The following is a 21,092-nucleotide window of genomic DNA, read 5'->3' as shown; positions in this document are numbered from 1 at the left end:
TTCCTCCAGACAGACCCCTACTGACATCGTCTTTGTTGTACCGTCACCAGGCCTCTGGACCCAATATATGGTCACTGTTCTCTCCCCTTTTTCCTCCTCTCCCATTAATGGTGGTACTCAGTGGGAGGTCTTCCTGGCCCCCTTTCACTCCTCCAAGACCATCATTAATGTCAATCTGAATGGCACCATCTTGATTCAGGGCCTTCAGTCCAATCTCCTCCTTTTCGATAGACATTTCCTGCATCTTATCACTTCCTTCCTTCTCCTGCTACTCCTACCTAAACCTCTCTCGCTCCCCCGCCTCCTCCCTCTTCTGCCACCTTTCTGGCACCCTCCTCATCTTCTCTGGCTGCTCTGCCTCCTCCTTCGTCTGCCATCTCTCTGACATCCTCCTCATCCTCTCTGACTACTCTACCATCTCCTTCTTCCCTCTCTGCCCACTCTCGGGCTCCTCTACCACCTCCGCAGGGCGTACCTCATGCCTGGACCGCTTCACAGAAGTCTTTCAAATGTGGAAATCTGCTCCACGTCGCTACTCTTAACTGTCGCTCTCCTGTCAAACACTCCTCTGACATCTGCAGACTCCTCAAAAAACTTCATCTGGATGTCCTCGGTCTCACTGAGACATGGTTCATGGCCAGATCCTTCACGGGTTTTGACACTCTCTTCCCTGATGGCTACAGGATCCTCTCAGAACCCAGAACCAACCTTCCAGGAGGTGGAGTAGCCTTGATCTTCCCAGAATGGATCCCTGCTTGTGTCATTCTTACACAGGCCTACTCCTCCTTTGAATGCCAGGTCTGTGGGCTCTCTATCTCTCCTGGCCTCTCTCTCACTGTAGCCACCATCTACCCAGCACCTGGCCAAGTCGCCCTCTTCCTCTCAGAATGGGACAACCTCTCCTCTTCTCTCCTTGCCTCTATCTCTCAGCTTCTCCTCCTCTGAGACATCAACATCCATCTGGATGCCTCTAACCCCTCCTCAGGGCTCTTTTGCAATCTCTGCAACTCTCTCTCTCTCTCTCTCTCTCTCTCTCTCTCCCTCTCTCTCTCTCTATTCTACCCTCTGGCCCGAAGCACTCTTCCAGGCACACCCTGGATGTTCTCATCTCTTCTAACATCCCCCTCTATAACCCTGTCACCACTCCTCTCTCCAGGACTGACCACTTTCTTCTCTCCTCCCAACTGCTGTTCTCAGACCTCCAGGTGAAGCCAACCCTAGCACTGCTACCCACCTTTTCGGTCATCAGGCCCATGAAGTGTGTGTCAGTGGTGGCTTTTGCTGCCACTTTCTCTCCTCCTCCTACACCTGCGGATGACTCACACTCTGACATAGCCTTCTCTAACCTGCATCTCTCTATCTCTAACACTCGTGATGTCCTTGCACCTGTCATGAGGGTCTACTTGAAGCCCACATCCAAGTGCAACTCTTGGTATGACTCTGACCCCGCAACCCTTAAACGCAAGTGTAGGGTGGCAGAGAGGAAGTGGGTGGCATCAGGCTTATCCTCTGACAAACTGACCTGCCACCTGCTTCAAAGGCAATACAGACTCTCTGTCCTGTTCAAGAAGAGAGCCCATACCACAGCCTGTGTCTCTGCGGCCTCTATCAACACGGCCACACTCTTCAAAATCTGCAAGGAGCTGGCCAATACTGTTGCAGTCTCCACCTCTCCTGTTCCCTCCCAGGCCCTCTGCACTGCACTGGCTTCTCACTTCCCTACTAAAACTCAAAACATCCTGTCCTCTATCTCCTCTTCCTCTCTCTCTACCTCTCTCAGACCCTCTTTGGCCATTTCTCCTCCTCCTTTCTCTCCTTGCCCCTTGTTCTCTCCTGACGATGTTTCTAGTCAAGTCTGATCAATGAAAGTCTTGTCCAAACAGGTGCTCCCCTGCTCCTCCAGAATCATCAAGGACCACATTTACACCCTTGCTACAGCCTTGGGCGATTAATGCAATCACTGTTTTGCCACTGGAACTTTCCCCTTCCCCCTAAATCATTCCCTTATGCACCCCTCCATAAGAAGCCCTCTGTCGAGCTTACCTCTCTGGCAAACTATCTCCATCACCCCTTTCCTGGGCAAACTCCTGGAAAAGCTGGCCATTTCACGGCTTACTCTTCATACTAAATCTGTTGGTTGTCTCCATGTCCACCAGTCTGGCATTAGAGCAGCCAGAAGCATGGAAACTGCTTCCTGAACACTTGTGAAGACGCTATGAACTTGAATCTAGCCTTCCTTTTGTCATCATCCTCCTGCATCTATCCTCTGCTTTCAATATGGTTAACCATGCCATCCTGATCAATCAGCTCTGCGACAACCTGGGCATCACAGGTCTAGCCTGGTTGACCTCCTTCATCCCTGATTGACCCTACCAGGTCCAATTGGGGTCCATCCTCTCCATCACCTCTCTCTCTACATGTGGTGTTCCCCAGAGTTCTAACCTCTCACCCTGGTTCTTCAACCTTTACTTGGCACCTCTGGTCCATCTCATCTATACCGTCTCTCCTAACTGTCAGTGTTGTGCGGATGACACTCAGCACTCCTTCAGGTTCCCCTCAGCCTCCTCTCCTCTATCGCTCATTCCTGACTGTCTATCCATGATTTAGGAATGGTGTGCCTCTAAAGATCTCTGTCTTAATGCCATTAAGACTGAGATCCTTCTCATCGGACCCCTGCTCCCGCTTTCCATCTTTCACTCCAGCCGCTCTCCCTGGGCCCTCTCCCTGTACCTTGCTGTAATGCTTAAAACCTTGGTGTCATATTCAACTCCACCCTCTCCTTCCCTCCTCACATGACAGCCATCTCTATAAGGTCCCACTACCAGCTGCAGCTCCTCAGAGGTATTCTTCCTTTTCTCACTTTCCTGCAGAAGCTCACGGTCTCCAGAACCCTGGTTCTCTCTAGGCTGGATTAGTGCAACAACCACTTTCTAAATCTACCTGCCTCTACTCTTCTCCCTTTTCAACTAATCCAGAACAGGACTGTCAGACTTGCCCTTGGCCTCAAGACCAGGGATTGTATCTCTCATCCCTGACATCTCTCCACTGGCTCTGGGTGGTTGCAAGGATCAGGTGCAAGACCTGTAAGGATATTTGGCGTGTTACAGTACAGAGTACAGCAATACTGCACAAGTAGCAACATTTTTTTTTGCAGCACCACCACCACAAGGGTGCGGTGCATTGCTATATGGGTTAGCAGATTAACAAGGAAAGACAGACTATTCAGTCAAAAACGATTTTAACATATAAGATGCAAATCTATTTTTACAGTTAAAAGCACACGTGTTCATTTAAAAATGCACACTATTTTTCACCTGAAATGCCTATATTGCTAGAGACACATTTGAAAATTAACAGCTAACCTATTAACCATTAACCTGACTAATAAAACCTTATTTTAATATAACCCACTAATAAAATGTGTTCTCCACTGCAGAATTAGGCATACTCTGAAAACCATTTAAATGTGTGTGCAGATTTTTTCTCTTCTCTTCTCTGCCTGATTCTCCGTGTTTTTGTGCACAGTAACTGCAGGAAGGAGGAAGTCAGATTTGCAACAATTGCAAATGTATAAGCGAAGCTATTGTTGAAGAGTAGGAGGATGAGAGATGATGGATTTCATTGGGACACGTCATACAGAGGGCTGAGAGGAAAGTTTTAGTGGGCAGTATCAGGGAAAAAGACAGGCAGACATCTTTCTGCACTACTGGGGAGAAGACCTGGCTGTGGGGTCCTGACTGAATGCAAATTCCGGTGTCCTGCTGCAGTCGAGACTGGGGAGAGCTGAAAGAAAAACCTTTCCACTGGCTGAGGCATTCCTATCTGAAAAAGCTGAGAATTCCAGGCAATGACCCCGGCTTGAGAAGGCAAGCGTTCCTTTTTGCTGGAGTTAATCCAAGAGAGCCACATTCACAAAGAGAACAACTGAAGAACACTCAGATAAGGTAATTACCTAAGCGTGGGAGCCGGGTGTGTGCACGAAAATATGCAGTCAGTGTAGGATTCCTGTGCGTGTCTTAATCAAATACCAATGTTGCAATTTGAGTTCTGTTCTCCGCCACGCTCTTTGCAGTGTGACATAGAAAATGCTTTTACTGTACCATTTTATTTATTTCTGTAAAGAATGAGATCATGTCTAAATGCAACTTTTATAATACAGAAAATATTTGAAAACAGACGGGTGGTTTATTTTCTATTTACCATTACAATGCCAATGATGTGGGGAGATTTTTAAACAGTGCAATGGTCATTTTAAGACAGATGTGTGCATGTCAGAATCAGTATGAATAATTGTGAGTAACTGTAGCATAACTTGTTGGAGGTACATGAGCCAACGGGAAGAGAGACTCTCTGAACATAGCTCCCTACCGTATATAAGGTAGTGGAAATTACCACAAGACTACCCCATATAGCTCTCTGTCGTAAATAAGTCAGTGAGTTCGCCCATGGTGGCACACCAACACTATCACTGGAAATGTGGTATTCCTAGAATGCAGGTCTGAGGTCTCTCTAGTGATCACACGAAAAATCTAAGCAAAGATAAGGGATTCTGGACATTGGGGCCACAAATAAAACAAGGGAAGTATGCTCACCAAAATACCACCAACCACGTATACCAAATATGCAGGTCTGGGTGTTGAAATAATGCATGTCCATTGTATTATTGTTGCACATGGCCAAATCTGAATACAAAGAGTGATTATTGCTAAGTTATTTTTCGGCGGTAATAAAATACCGTCAGGCCCCAAATCTCCACAAAATACCCTACATATTTATGGTGCGTTGCAGGCCGGGAAAGTGATCATAGAGTACCTACTGGGCGTGGCAAGCGTGTCTCACACTGCCATTTGCACATTAAAGGGAACCCATTTTATAATAGCAGTGTGCCACTAAAAACGAATTTCAGAATGTCACAAAGGGAAACCACATTCTCAGATCTAGTGCAATATTTAGAGGCAAAGTTATTTGCACATGGGAATTGGTCTTCGAATACCACGTTAGAATGGAGTAACCGCATTCAGGGTGAGGTGCAGAAAGAAAAACTAGACAATATTTTTGCAGAAGGCAGCATAATTCAGGTCTGCCTTACAAGATTATTGAATGCAGCCGATAAAAGTGCAGAGAAAGACTGTTTAATACGGCTATGCGGCAAAATATGGTTTATTTTAAACAAGTCCCTGCGAATGCAAGAGAATGATACTCAGCTAATTAACAGGTTAAAGACTGAATTAGATGGGGCAAGTAAAAATCAGGAAATGTTGAGAGCAGAATTGGATGTATGCCAAAAAGACATGCAATTAAAATGCAGAGACTTTGATACTCAGTTATCCAAAAGCAAGAAACAATTTGAAGATAGTGAGCAAGAATTGACACACTTAAAAGCCTTAGTGGATCACATTAGGCAGGATAAAGATGAGGTTGTTTCAGAAATGCAGATTTTACAAAAAGAACATTGCGAAAAAGAAGGTGATCTCCAGAGTGTAGAACAAGAAATGATTAAAATGATCCAAGAAAGAGACAAGAGAAATAAAGAGTTCAATGAATGCCAAATGCAAATGTGCGATATGCAGGAGGCGATTAATAAAATGAGTGATGAAAATAATTATTTGCATGATGAAGCCAACAGACTCCTTAAAAAGTGTAAGGACTTAGAACAGCAAATGTGCATTCCCAGGTCCCAGGAGAGGCGGCAGGGTACCACATTCAATGGAGTGGAGGTGAATTCTAGCTCTGCCCAAAGAGCTAGTGCCCCAGTGACAGGGCCGGTGACTGAACTTGGTTGCAGCGCCCTTGGGGGATTTGATACTCCCATTGGGGGCAGCCACCAATCTCATACACCTGAAAACAGAATGGAATCACAAAATAGTGCAATTCCATGCATTGCAACAAGTAGCCCCATAAAAATAATGAAATCCATTAAAGCCCTGATCAAACCATTTAAAAAGGGAGGTGAATGCTGCATTGAGGATCACTTAGAAGCGGTGCATGACATTTTTAAAGCACTCCAGATACCTAGGGAACAGTACAGACAATATTTTCATTTAACTTTAGATGCCCCGACGGCCAGCATCATAAGGGGATTAAATGAACAGCAGAATATGACATGGCTGGAGTTTGAAAAAGAAATTAGGCGTCATTTTTCTCCTTTTCAGTCATTGCAGGAGGCAAAGAAAGTCGCGTACACTATTACTGCTGGACCTAATACATCCCCTCGCCAATTTTTACAAGACTTAAAAAGAGCATTCTCTCGCTTTGATGTATCTTTTGACTCAAATTCCAATGAGTTTAAAACCGCATACTTCTATGGGCTACAGAAAGACATCATATCCCAATTGGTCCGTGAATTTGACCGTGACAAGTCCCTTGAATGGATTGTACATCAAAGCACAAAGCTATATGAGGTACTCTATTGTCAGGGTAGAGAAAGTGATAAAATGAAAGATACTAGGCCTAAATCTAAAGAACCCTCAGCCACAGTAATGGAAATCAGGTCAGCCAAAATGTCCCTTGAGTCTGCTCAAAGCCAAGGTAAAAATAATGTGACACCTGAACAAAGGGGTAATCAACAAAGATCGCCATTTCCTGTACCAATGTTCCAATCACATGATCCTAGTAATAGAGAGAGCTACATCAGCCCTAGATATTTAGGAGATAGACCCCGGGTAAGATACCGGTCTGATATGGCAGGTATGAACAATAACCAGAGACAAAATAAAGATCAAAGAAATGATGGTCCCTACCAGTCATTGGGGACACAGAGTAGGTTTGATCCCAACACCATGATATATGGTAATCAGGATAGGCCCCGATATGTGGATCGATTTACTGATAATGGAAATCAACATAGGGGCCAGTACCCACAATCTGAGAGACAGGACATGAGGCAAAACGTGAACTACAGTCCACGCCAGTACAATGATTCCCCACCAGGGGACTATAATCAAAGGATGGGTGCAACCCGCTCCCCTCCACAAATGAATCAAGAGTTCAGAAACCATCCCAACCGGTATCAATCACCTGAGAGGTATCAGAATAGATCCAATCAGGGGGAAAACAACCAATATCGACCTAGGCCACAGAAAGAGGATCCTAGAGAGATGGAAAGGTTCCAGTGCCTTGAGGCCCAAGTGAAAATGTTAGCTGAGCAAATAGGAAAGCTCTATACAGCGCAAAAACAACCTTCCAAAGAGGGGGCTGATGGCCATAGCAATGACCGGGGGGCTTCCGAAAAGTGACTAAGTACTCATGATAATCGCAGTGCCAAAATGACAGATTGCTCTGATATAATTTTGCATGACAACTCTGAGGTGACTAATGGATTAAAAATGAAAGTACCAGTAAATGAAATTGTGATAGAAAGTGCAAATACTTCTAAAAAAGAGGTACGGTTTAACTTAGAGCTAAATAAAACAGTAAAGATTTGCACAAATGAAAAAGAAACATTAGGAATTCCAAAAGAACAAAGGGACAGATTTAAGAAAAATGACTCATGCATGGGGAATACCAGTGAACAGGGAGTAAGTGGGGATGCCATAGCTCCTTCCCTGGGCAAGCAAAACAATGACCAAACACAGACAGAAAAAGGAAATACTCACAAGGAGGGTACAAGTCAATCACCTGAAGAATTCTTTGAGCCACATATTCTTGAAGAGGCTGCAAGGGCTGGTATTACACTAAATGATCACAAATGCACAGAATTAAAAAATGACAAATTGCTGAATGATGTTGTTACACATGTTCAGTTGGAAGGTTGTAATGTGGTCTCTGATGTTACCCAGATGGATGGGCGAACAGTGGCCACACTCCAAAAAACTTCTGATCATGGAGAAATGAATAAAATATCTCGCACAGAAATGGGTAAAAAGGAGGGAAAAATGTCTTTTCATTTACCAATGTGCTTAGCCAAAAGTGAAAAAGACCTGAGAAAGGTGAGCCCTGAAATCAGTAAGAATTCACATTTCTTATGCGTATTAGAGGAAGTTGAGGACAGATATTATGCACCCATCACTGTAGAAGAAAAATGCCACACCTTCGCTATGATTGACACTGGCGCACAGGCCACAATTATGTCCAAGGAGCTGGTAAAGAGTATCAATGAAGGGAGGCCTCCACAGAGTCAGATCACAGTGAAGGCAAATCAAGGCCCAGTGCATAACTTTAATGGGGAGGAGGTGCCCATCATAGGTGTAACTGAGGTTGACATAAAAATAGGAAAGCAGAGAATGAAACAAGAGGTATTGATCACATCTATTTGTGAAATTCCATTTCTGATGGGGACAGATTGCCTGAAAAGATTGTCTCCTCTCATAGATGGGGTGAATGGAGTGCTGTGGTCCTTAACCAAAAAACCATTGAGGCCTAAGAAACTAAAATCACAAAACAGCAATATAAAAGAATGTCACACCGTGGCCAAAACAAATGATGCTGTGGAGGTATATCTCCAGAATAGCTGCATACCTAGTGTCACTGTTATATTAATGTGTCAAGACAAAGATCAGAGCGACAATGAAAAACTACCTGTACAAATATACTTGGACCCAAGGAAAGATTGGCAGACTGCTATAGATGAGCACACATTACGTTTTTACTTAAAAGAGAATACATGCAAACAGAATATTGTTCCTAAAACAGATTCAGAAAAACACATTACCACTCTGGCAGAAATACACATGGAAGATGAGCAACCATGGGTTCACGTTGGTATAAATGATTATCTTAAAACAATAAAAGCCACTTTAGCGCTTGAACATGAAAGGAGTTTCATTAATGAGAAATTGTTGCAAAAAATTATGGAGAGGGAAGAAATCCCGAAATTTAGGATTAAAAACCAATATGTTTCTGGGTTGGACAGTCCAGACTTTGAAAACCGAATTGCAGGCAGATGCATGCTTAAAATTAGCATTGGGCAGAAAACAATTTACCATAATGTATGGATAGTGAATGGAGCACAAAATGAATTTTACATGGGCAATGACATCATGCACAGAATGTGTATGGTGTTAGATTTCCTTAATCAAAAAATATGGTCACGCCTAGGTGGGCCGGCACCTGAATTTGAAGACAAAAGAAGGGCTTATCATTGTGCACAACTAGTTCCTTATGCAGTCGAATTACAAATGAGGAAAAATACTATTATTCCTGCATTTACAAAACAGTTTGCAATAACACTGAAATGCAAAAATGGACAGCAGATGAAAGGCTCTGATGCATTTGTATGCCTGAATGAATCCATAAAACAGCAAGGCCTGGATTATGAATACATTCCATTGGTAGACATTGGTGAGGGATCTGTAAAAATCATGGTAAATAATAAAGGTTGTCAGGATATTCATTTAGAGGAAAACTCCCCATTAGGAATGGCCATACAAAAATCACATTATACGGCAGATTTAAATAACATGGTGATTGGGAATATTCCTGAAAAATATGTAGATGCCAAGGGCGAGTTGCCAGAACACCTGGACTCTCAGCCCAAAGGAATATTTAAAATTCATTCTGTGTATCCTTATGATTCAAATGAGACAGTGTGCTGCCATCAAGAGGATTGCATAATATTTAATTTAAATGAAAATGAAACAGGAAATCAGCCCATTGAAGTGGAAGCTGATATGCCAAAATATTTGAAAGTGGCAGCTCTACAAAAAGACACAGCCACACAGTTAGAGGAAAGCGCTGAGATTCCTTTACCAGAAGAGTTTCCAGAATTTTCCAAAATGGTAGAAGAGCAGATCTCCTTAGCGGATGCATGTGACAGCGATGGGGATCGAAACGACCTGAGGGAAATATTTATGGAGTTTAAGGATGTATTTGCAAAAGATGCTTATGATTGTGGTTTAACTGATTTACATGTGGCCACACTACCAGAAGGTTGTAGCAGAAATCCAGTGTTTGTACGCCAGTATAGACTACCGCTGGCGTGTTTAGAATCATTGGCAGAGATTATTAAAAATTTGGAATCACGGGGAATAATTAGGCCCATTCATAGCACATCCAATACGCCTATTTTAGGTGTGTTAAAGCCAAATGGTCAATGGCGGCTGTGTGCAGACTTAAGAGAGTTAAATAAAAGAGTACCAGTATCTAGATGGCCACTACCATTCATTGATCAGGGCCTAGCTCAGATACATGGTTCAAATGTATTTACCACATTAGATCTCACATCTGGATATTGGTGTGTGCCATTGGCAGAGGAGATACAACACCTATTTTCCTTTACATTTGACAGGACTCAATATGCCTGGCTTAGAGCTCCGTTCGGGTACATCAATAGTGGGAGTGAATTTGGCATATTTTTGAGAAAGGCCATGCCGGATGCAGCGGAAAGAGGAACAATAGTTTATGTGGATGATGTCCTGATAAAAAATGAAAGCCTTAAAAGCCATTTTGATGAAATAAGACATATACTTGGCCAATTGCAGAAAGCAGGCGCCAAAGTATCTTTGCAAAAAGCACAATGGTGCAAGAAAAAAGTGAACTTTCTAGGGCATGAAGTGACTGAACATGGGCTAAATCCACAAAGGAAGAAAATAGAGGCCATTCAAAGATTAAAAGATCCTAAAAATGTGAAAGGAGTAAAAAGTTTATTAGGGATGACAGGCTATAACAGAAAGTTCATTGATAATTATGCAGAAATCACTCAACCATTGACTAAACTGCTTAAACTAAAAACTCCCTGGAGATGGGAAAGAGAGCAGTCTGATGCAGTGGCTAGATTGAAGGAATGTCTTGTAAAGGCACCATGTTTAGCATACCCCATAAAGGACAGGGATTTCTTTATAGAAATAGGCTTTTCTGAACATTGTATGTCAGCAGTGTTATCACAAAAACACGATTTGAATCACAAAACCATTGCATATGCAAGTAAGGCATTTTCCCAAGTTGAAATGAAATTTAATGAATGTGAAAAGGCCCTATTAACCACTGTGTGGGCGCTACAACATTTTCGCCCCATTGTTCAGGGAGAAAAGGTGATTATTGAAACAAATCATCAACCTTTGCAATTTTTAGAGAGTAAAAGAATTAGATCAGGCAATCTAGCGCAATCCAGAATCACTTCATGGACGCTGGCATTACAAGGTTTTCCCGTAGAAGTAAGATATGGACAAAATAAAAAGAGCCCAATTGCTCAAGGGTTAGCTGACTTACATGACTGTGCAGCTGAACAAATAACAAATGAAATGGATGTGGAAGCTAGTTTACAGGAATTTGAACAATCACCACACAAAGCTTTTGATGAAAAAACATGCAAGGATTTGCCAACTGTATATGTGGACGGTTGTGCTTTTCACATTGAAAATGACAATAATAAACAATTAGTGGCAGGAATAGGAAATGTCTGGTTGAAATGTGAAGGCGTTCCTAGTATAGGGATGAGGATTGGAGATAGGAGCAGTCAGGTGGCGGAATTGGCAGCCATCTATAAAGCAATTGCTACTGCAGTTGATAAAAAGTTCAGTGAAATTGTCCTGGTGACTGATTCTGACTATGCACGGAATAGCTTTGTGGAGTATTTGCCTGGTTGGAAAGCAAGAGGCATGGTTACATACAACAAAAAGCCACTTAAACATGGAAAAATGATACAAGCCATAGACAAATTGGTGTCAGAAAATAATTTAACAATATACTGGAGAAAAATTTGTGGGCATTTAAAAACACCAGGAGAGGATAAGGAGGGAAATGATAAGGCAGACCATCTGGCTAAGATTGGGGCTGTGATAGGAGAATTGCTACCTATTGATTATTTAATGGGTGAAATACAAATTGATGCAGTCACACGTTCTAAAGCACCAAAGGAGGTAGATCAACCGGTGGTGCAGTGGAGTCATGACACGCCAGACCAAGATTTGATTGAGGCACAAAAGAATGATCAAATTTTGGGAATCTATTATAATCATTTGATAGATCCTGAACAAAATCCTTTAACAGAAAATGATTGTATGGGAAAAGAAGAGTTGAGGGTGTTATTAAAGAACAAAACACGAATCAGATTACAGGATGGACTCATGATTAGAGAGTCCATAACAGGACAAATACAGTGGGTAGTACCCCTTTCATTCAGAGGACTAATGCTACACCATGCACATGATGCCATAACTGCAGGCCATAGAGGTTCACAAAAAACATTAGAAATACTAAAAGATTATGCTTACTGGCCTCATATGTCCCAAGATGTGGAATTATATACTAGAGGATGTCTAGTATGCGCCCAATTTAAACCTGCTTCACCAATGCATAGAGCACCATTGATGAAAAGAGGCCTAACTCTCCCATGGTCAGATTTGCAAATAGACTATGTAGGTCCTTTAAAAAGGTCGAGCAGGGGACACCGTTATATTTTGAGTGTGGTATGTTTGATGTCGAAGTGGATTGAGTGCATTCCTGCACCAGATTGTAGTGCGCAAACAGCAGCCACATTGCTGGTGAACCATGTGTTCTCAAGGTTTGGGTTGCCGCAAAGAATTGAGTCAGACAGAGGAAGTCATTTCACAAGTACTCTAATGAGCAAGGTATGGCAAATACTAGGTGTGAAAAGGAAACTACATATCGCATATCGGGCGGCGTCTTCAGGTACAGTTGAAAGAAGCAATAGGTCTGTTGTGGATATTTTAAAGAAATTTGTGGCAGAAGCAGGTTCCAGCTGGGATTTGCGTTTACCATTGGTTCTGATGGCAATCAGGTCGACTCCTGCCAAAGCAACAGGTGTTAGCCCCCATGAGGTCTTAACAGGTAGGAAAATGGTGTTACCACAACACCTACTATACAGAACACATGAGCAAACTCTAGTGAGTGCATCCACGGTTCATGAATATATTGATGAACTGAGGAGGCATTTGCAACATGCATTTGCTTTTGTGCAGAGAAATCTGGAAAGAGCTGCTGACAGTGCAAAGTCATATTATGATAAAAAGACATCAGTAAAGGAATACAGTGTAGGGGATCAGGTGTACAAGTTTCATTTTGGAAAAAGTAAACAGAAAAATTCTAAATTTCTAGCAGCCTGGCAGGGGCCATTTCGAATTATAGATAAAGTCTCTCCTGTAGTGTATAAAATTTTGAAAAATGAAGGTGAAACAGCAATAGAGCAGTTTGTCCATGTAAATCAAATCAAACCATGCCATCCCAGACATGAGATCAGGCAGCTTGAGCATGTGGAAACGGATAGAGTCCCTTGAGAAAATAAATGGGTGTAATCAGGAGGCAGTGACAAAGAAGTTAAAAAATGTTGATTGTTATGATGGCACATAAACACTGTAATAAATGTAAAAATATATAATATAAATAAATAAATAAATAAATAAATAAATGCACATATAACGGAAGCTCGTGGTTGGTGTGCAGAGAGAAAGTGTATTAAATATTGAATGCTGTTTTATATGTGTTTGTTTTCTTTTAACTTGTGTTTAATTTCAGAAAAAAAGAAAAAAAAAAAAACGAAGTATTTTTACCAAGCATGTTTTATTTTTGGCAAAAGGATGAAGTTAGTATTGTGCTATGTACTTAATCTGTTTATTTTCTATTTTGATTTAGACAATTAACATTATTTGGTCGGAGGTTCCGGGATCAGAGGCCACGGGAGACGATGGAGTCCTGGAGTCCCCTGGATGAAGACCAAAAGATGCCTGCCTCCAGGTGGAGGTGAAGACAAAATAACCGGAATGCCAAAAGAGATGACTACTGTGGATTCAAGATTGCCAAGATGAAAGAGTACTCGAATGAACCGAATAACATCGCTGGTCGGGACATACCAAAAGAGACAAAACAAAAGTTACGGCATATGAAGTTCCACGTATTTATTATTTTAATTATTTATTTTAACTTGTTATATTACTTATTTGTTTTAGTTAGTTGTTTTATTTCATTGTTTTTAATTGACTTGGAAAATTTAAACTTAAAGTAATGCCACTTCCACTGAGAAGGCAAATGTGGAACATTTTATGAACTGATGGACTCAGATGAAATGTTGATTGCAAATTTTCATTGATGCACATGAATATTCATTTTGTTGGATTGCTATATTGTAAAAAAAAAAATAGACCAAGTTGTTTTTAGGAATTGGCTTGGATTATAGCCAAGTTCTAAAAACAAAAGGAGGGTATATGTAAGGATATTTGGCGTGTTACAGTACAGAGTACAGCAATACTGCACAAGTAGCAACATTTTTTTTTGCAGCACCACCACCACAAGGGTGCAGTGCATTGCTATATGGGTTAGCAGATTAACAAGGAAAGACAGACTATTCAGTCAAAAACGATTTTAACATATAAGATGCAAATCTATTTTTACAGTTAAAAGCACACGTGTTCATTTAAAAATGCACACTATTTTTCACCTGAAATGCCTATATTGCTAGAGACACATTTGAAAATTAACAGCTAACCTATTAACCATTAACCTGACTAATAAAACCTTATTTTAATATAACCCACTAATAAAATGTGTTCTCCACTGCAGAATTAGGCATACTCTGAAAACCATTTAAATGTGTGTGCAGATTTTTTCTCTTCTCTTCTCTGCCTGATTCTCCGTGTTTTTGTGCACAGTAACTGCAGGAAGGAGGAAGTCAGATTTGCAACAATTGCAAATGTATAAGCGAAGCTATTGTTGAAGAGTAGGAGGATGAGAGATGATGGATTTCATTGGGACACGTCATACAGAGGGCTGAGAGGAAAGTTTTAGTGGGCAGTATCAGGGAAAAAGACAGGCAGACATCTTTCTGCACTACTGGGGAGAAGACCTGGCTGTGGGGTCCTGACTGAATGCAAATTCCGGTGTCCTGCTGCAGTCGAGACTGGGGAGAGCTGAAAGAAAAACCTTTCCACTGGCTGAGGCATTCCTATCTGAAAAAGCTGAGAATTCCAGGCAATGACCCCGGCTTGAGAAGGCAAGCGTTCCTTTTTGCTGGAGTTAATCCAAGAGAGCCACATTCACAAAGAGAACAACTGAAGAACACTCAGATAAGGTAATTACCTAAGCGTGGGAGCCGGGTGTGTGCACGAAAATATGCAGTCAGTGTAGGATTCCTGTGCGTGTCTTAATCAAATACCAATGTTGCAATTTGAGTTCTGTTCTCCGCCACGCTCTTTGCAGTGTGACATAGAAAATGCTTTTACTGTACCATTTTATTTATTTCTGTAAAGAATGAGATCATGTCTAAATGCAACTTTTATAATACAGAAAATATTTGAAAACAGACGGGTGGTTTATTTTCTATTTACCATTACAATGCCAATGATGTGGGGAGATTTTTAAACAGTGCAATGGTCATTTTAAGACAGATGTGTGCATGTCAGAATCAGTATGAATAATTGTGAGTAACTGTAGCATAACTTGTTGGAGGTACATGAGCCAACGGGAAGAGAGACTCTCTGAACATAGCTCCCTACCGTATATAAGGTAGTGGAAATTACCACAAGACTACCCCATATAGCTCTCTGTCGTAAATAAGTCAGTGAGTTCGCCCATGGTGGCACACCAACACTATCACTGGAAATGTGGTATTCCTAGAAGGCAGGTCTGAGGTCTCTCTAGTGATCACACGAAAAATCTAAGCAAAGATAAGGGATTCTGGACATTGGGGCCACAAATAAAACAAGGGAAGTATGCTCACCAAAATACCACCAACCACGTATACCAAATATGCAGGTCTGGGTGCTGAAATAATGCATGTCCATTGTATTATTGTTGCACATGGCCAAATCTGAATACAAAGAGTGATTATTGCTAAGTTATTTTTCGGTGGTAATAAAATACCGTCAGGCCCCAAATCTCCACAAAATACCCTACAGACCCTCTGCATTGCCAACAAGGCTTTCTGGTGGTGGTGACCACACTACATCCAACCCTAAGCATTTGTCTTTTGGAGCCCTCCGCTCATCCACCTTCAACTTTCTGAGGGTCAGACGCTTCTCCAGGTGAGTGGGGGGTTGAGCTCTGTTGCCAGCTGGGTCCTCCTTCTGAAACAGCCCCCCTGCCCCTCTCAAACTTGAGCAGAACCACATAAGGTTCCGGAAGAAACTCAAGAAATTCTTTTTTGCTTCGGCTTTCTCTCTCTCACTCCCCTGCTGATGTACCTGTCTGCTGCAATAGCTGGTTATCTGGCCACCCTCTGAACATGAACGGGCATCTGGCTTGTAAATGACCAGTCCCCCCTTGCACAGCCTCCATGCCTCCCATACACTAAGGGACTGTATCTGCAACCCTACAGTCCCCTGCCTCCTTGCACTTCTTGAGCCGGCCACCCCGGCAGCACTTACTTGAGCTGCTCCATTGCACTCTCCTTACCCCTTCTCTTCTGCCTTCCTCCCTACGCTTGCATTATCTGAATGACATAAGGCCCAGTAAGATAGTTTGTTTTATCCTCCCTTTGTCTCCTCATCCTTGTCTTGTCATGCCTAGACACACTTGTGTACAGGCACATTATAAATCATTTATCATGTAACTGAACTAGATAAATTGGTAACCCGGGGTGTTAATGGCGTTAGCAACCAGTTCCATGAGCTACAACGGGGGAGTGGGGGGGGTAACTTCCTGGAGACATCCTTAACTGTCCTCGCTTCACTCGGCCCATTTACACGGGCTGCCGACCCGTTACCCCCCGGGGTAGCCAGTGAAACGGATTAATAACCACACAAAGCACATGTTTATCTTGCAGTTCCACAAATCTTCCACCTAGGTCAAGAACTTATGTTCCTAATTTAAATATGTTGCTGGTCTCTGAGTCGCCTTAGCCCTATCCTGCCCTGCGGTACCCTACTGGCTTTGAGAGTACATACACACATGAAAGGGACAGCATAGAGGAAAAACAAACAGCCACTCACAATTTGGATGGACCTGATTGTACAGAAAAATGAGACAAGAATCATCATTGAAGGTTTAGCACAAAAACATCCTTGTAATTGTCCACATATGCACACCCAATGCTGTTGAATCAGTTGCAGATTTCCTGGCACTGAGTTGCAACAATAATTTTTGAGTTTCATAGTTGTGAGAGCAAACAGATATTCCTGCCAAAACATGTTCAAATGAAAGGACATTCATATTGTTTTATCAGCAATATCAAAGTTTTGAATTACTGTATTCCAAGTGACATTTGGACATCCTAACTTTTGCATCAACATGGTGATTTTATTTTGGTCTAAAAACATCCCAGAGATGTGGCGCCCATGAAGCCACGAAGAGGCTCTGAGCCTGATTCACAAAAGTGTTTGATAATGGTGCAAGCCCGTAGGAAAACGTTCTGTGAATCAGGCACCATGTCTAATGTATGCCCACTAGATGTCTGAATATTGTAACACCCCTCACCCGTTCCCATCCCCTTTGTACATTACCTGACCCCAAACCATCTTCCCTGTGCGATAAAAATCGGCAAAGAATGTTCAGTAAAATTACAACTTGCAAAGCTCAAGGTCTATGAAAATACATAAACCAGACTGCTTTAAACAGGGGGGCATCATGCCTGCAAACGCATGCAGTGTCCACAATGAGTGCATGTGTCACTTGCTTAAGAGCTCAGGCATGAGTAATTTCCAAAGTGTTGGTGATCAAGAGGTTAGACTGAGAAACAAGCCCTTGCAAGAGCTCCCCACCAATTAATTTGTATTATTGATTTTCCTCCCTAAATAAGAACGGACAACAATAATGATTTCTGGTGCACTACAAACATCCAATTGATTTTACAGTATTTTATTTTTCAGCAATCACTTTGCATTTTGGGACTTAAAGTCCTATTTTCTTTTTTATTTAACTGTGATACAGTTTACAATCAACAGAAGAAACGACAACATTAAAAAAATAAACATGTAGGGCTTGATTCACATGGTGTTTCTCAGTGGAAATGCAACATTATAAAATGCCTCTGTGAATCAGGCCCCTACATTTTAGTTTATAGATTATACATGTTCCACTCAAATATATTATATATTAAAAATGGATACAATTGCACACATGTATAAATTCACCTAAAAACTCCAATAATCAACTTATTTAATTCTAATGCTTATACTAGGTTTTGCATTTATTTCAATGTAATTACATAAACCCTGTGTTGGAATCTGATAAAGTTTAATCAACAATGATGTTTCATTTGCACAAAGCACTCAGTATTTAGCCAACCGGCATCAGGGACAAACCTGACCGAATTATTTAAAGAAGGACACTTAATCACTAGATGTTGTAGTGAATCTGGTTCATCGGTCCCACCACAATATTCACAAGGGCCTGAAGCCCTAGTGTCTTTGTTCCTTATAGTGACTAGTTCTAATGTAGGTAAGATATACATCGTAAAACTAATGATCACTGCCCAAATTCCTCATACTGTTTTCTTATTCACAGCTGTCCCCATCATCTCTGCACCACTACCTGCCACCGAGCCAGCCTCCCTACCAAGAATGTTGAACCTGCTGCCACCGATGCAACCTACATCACTGCACCTCTATTCTTGACAGCATTGCACATGGGCTTCCCCCACTCCGCCACTCACTCTGTACTGAACATAGTGACACGGAAATGGAAGATTTCATCCTTATTTTATTCACTGCATTACCCATTACTGCGAATTAGACCATTACGTGTTTGTCTCATCACGTTTCGATGGCGCCACACTTACGTGTCTTCTACGTCCCTGTGTAGGACGTGTTTTTGATTTACGTTGCTGCACTCTGCATTCTTTCCAGTTGCATTTCATTGGCTGGGACTTGCATGGGACACGTGACCAGACTATGAATGTCAAACCCTTAGAAAGTACAGTTGGCCTAATTAAAAAAAAACACAGTTACATCTAATGTATGGTACTCAACAAAGGCATTTGTTTATAACTCGATGACCGTTTTTATTGGGTAAATCTTTCAAATTTAGCGTAACGTTTAACTGTCTTTTAGACTATCTTTTTAACATTTTAAACCATTTAATGAGTGGCTGTGATTATTTTTATAGCTACTAAAACATGTGAAAAAAACGAAGAAAGAAGTAAATTAATGTATAAACTTTCTTTGGGTCTGATTGGCGACTTGGATCTACTGCACACCGAAGGTCACACTGAAGGACGTACTAGAAATAGAATCATGTAAGACCAACGTGGTAAATCTTTCTGAAATGACTCGCAATTTTTCAGTAGTTTTGCCAAATCTAGTTGATTTATTTTCAATGCCCGTGCCACTCATTTTCTGCAATATTTTAGTTTCTTGTATTCCTTGTCCACTCCTTATTACTTGCAGGAATGTACATATGGCTGGTGTTATGCCTCCCACTGCCACATTAGGGCTGTGATGCCAGCCTTCCAGTTTATTGCTGGCTGTTGGCGATCCATGCCTCCAGGCTTCAGAACAGTTTGTTCCAATAGTCTACTTTGATCTTTGGTTGTTTCCTTCCAAAACGTGTTTGGCTCCCTATCCACGTTTCTTCAAAGTAGTCTAAATAATGTTTAGCTCTTGCTTGTTGCTTTTAAGGTATGGCTCAGTTAATATTGCCAGTTAACCATTGATAACTTCACATTTAGGTATATACGCCAGCGCACAGAGTTTACATCTGTTGAACTGAAATTCACTGTCAGTAGAATATTTCATTTGGAGGCCATGTTTTTGTAAACGATGTCATAATGCCTGATTGTAATGGGAAAAATAATCAACCTGTATTTCTGTCTTGTGGAATGTAATTGTGAAGGGTTTTATCATCGCCATTTCAAAATCCATCCCACATATGCTTGGGTGTGCTGTATTTATTGGTAAACTTTCCTTCATTTTTTCGAAAATCTGTTTGTATTTGTTTCTGTACTATTGCACATCAGAATATATATTAGAGGAAATAAATCACTGTCAACCATTCCATGGACAGCGTGAATTTGTTTAAATGGTTTAGGACAACTCTAAAATGTTTCATCCATCATCCATTGTGTGCTAATTGCCAACCTTTCCATGTTGTGTTCAGCTGCAAATACTAAAACTTTTTTTCTGGTTCTGTATTATTTATTAAACAACGAAAAATGATCGCCTCCAAATGTTATTTTGTATTCATCCGGTATGGTCAGATCCTGGATATTTTTCGGAATTTTGGGACGTGCCTCCTTTGTATTTGTTTTAATCACTTGTATTTTCAGCTTTTCCTTTCATTTTTTGGATGTGTTCTTTGACAGAAAATTTACTAATATCGGTCTCGTGGTTTTGTCCCTTCACAAATTGTGTATTTTCTTCCCCTGTACAGCCTGTTTCTCTGCAGTTGTGGGAAAAGTATAATGTACATTTCCACCATGCTTTTGTGTCCTTTTTATGCTCTTGCGAATAGCAAAATCCCCTGGGCATAACTGCCTTTCTCCTCTATTTGATACCACATATGTTGCCTTTTCCACTTTTTGCTGACCACCAATTTGGACAACAAAATATTTATAAATCTATTAATTTTCTACATAACATGTTTTCATTATTTTGTTTGTCCCTTTTTGTTTAAAACATGCACACTTTCCTTTATTATCCATGTCGGTACAATGTTTTTTCCTCAAAATTAATAATCATATGTTTGCACAGTATCCAGATTAAGCCTTGTTGTCAACACAAACATTGCTTCTACTATTTGTATTTTTTATTTTGCCCAAATCTCAGGAGATTTCGGTATTACCCAAATTGTTCGTTTACAATTGTTCGAATGAACAATTGACCGAATGTAAAGGGTCACAATTGACCTTTTCACAATTGACCGCGTATATATATATATATATATATATATATATATGGGGTTTTGGGCGGGTTTGGTTTGGGTGGGGGGTTGCGGAGGGTTTCCCCCACATATATGTTACAATAGACCTTCACAATTCGGTCAATTGTGAAAAGTTCAATTGTCATTCGAACAGTTGTAATACGAACAATTCGTATACAACCGAGATTTCAGCTTCCTGGCAGTCGGTTGGATTATAGCGGACTAGCAGCGTGAAGCCAGGGTGAGAATCAAACCCTTGTGCACTATTGCAGGTGTTTAGAAATGTGATGTATAAAAGGACGGATACAATCAGTCGATGAACGCCTTACGAGCGTTTCCGTTTCGAAATTTTCGCACGCGACAAAATCTCCCGATGTGATCACGTAGAACAAGTAACACTAGCACCTCTG

This window comes from Ambystoma mexicanum, chromosome 7q (assembly GCF_040938575.1).
Source record: "Ambystoma mexicanum isolate Mex_15411 chromosome 7q, UKY_AmexF1_1, whole genome shotgun sequence".
NCBI lineage: Eukaryota > Metazoa > Chordata > Amphibia > Caudata > Ambystomatidae > Ambystoma > Ambystoma mexicanum.
Note: the sequence above shows the minus strand (reverse complement) of the source record.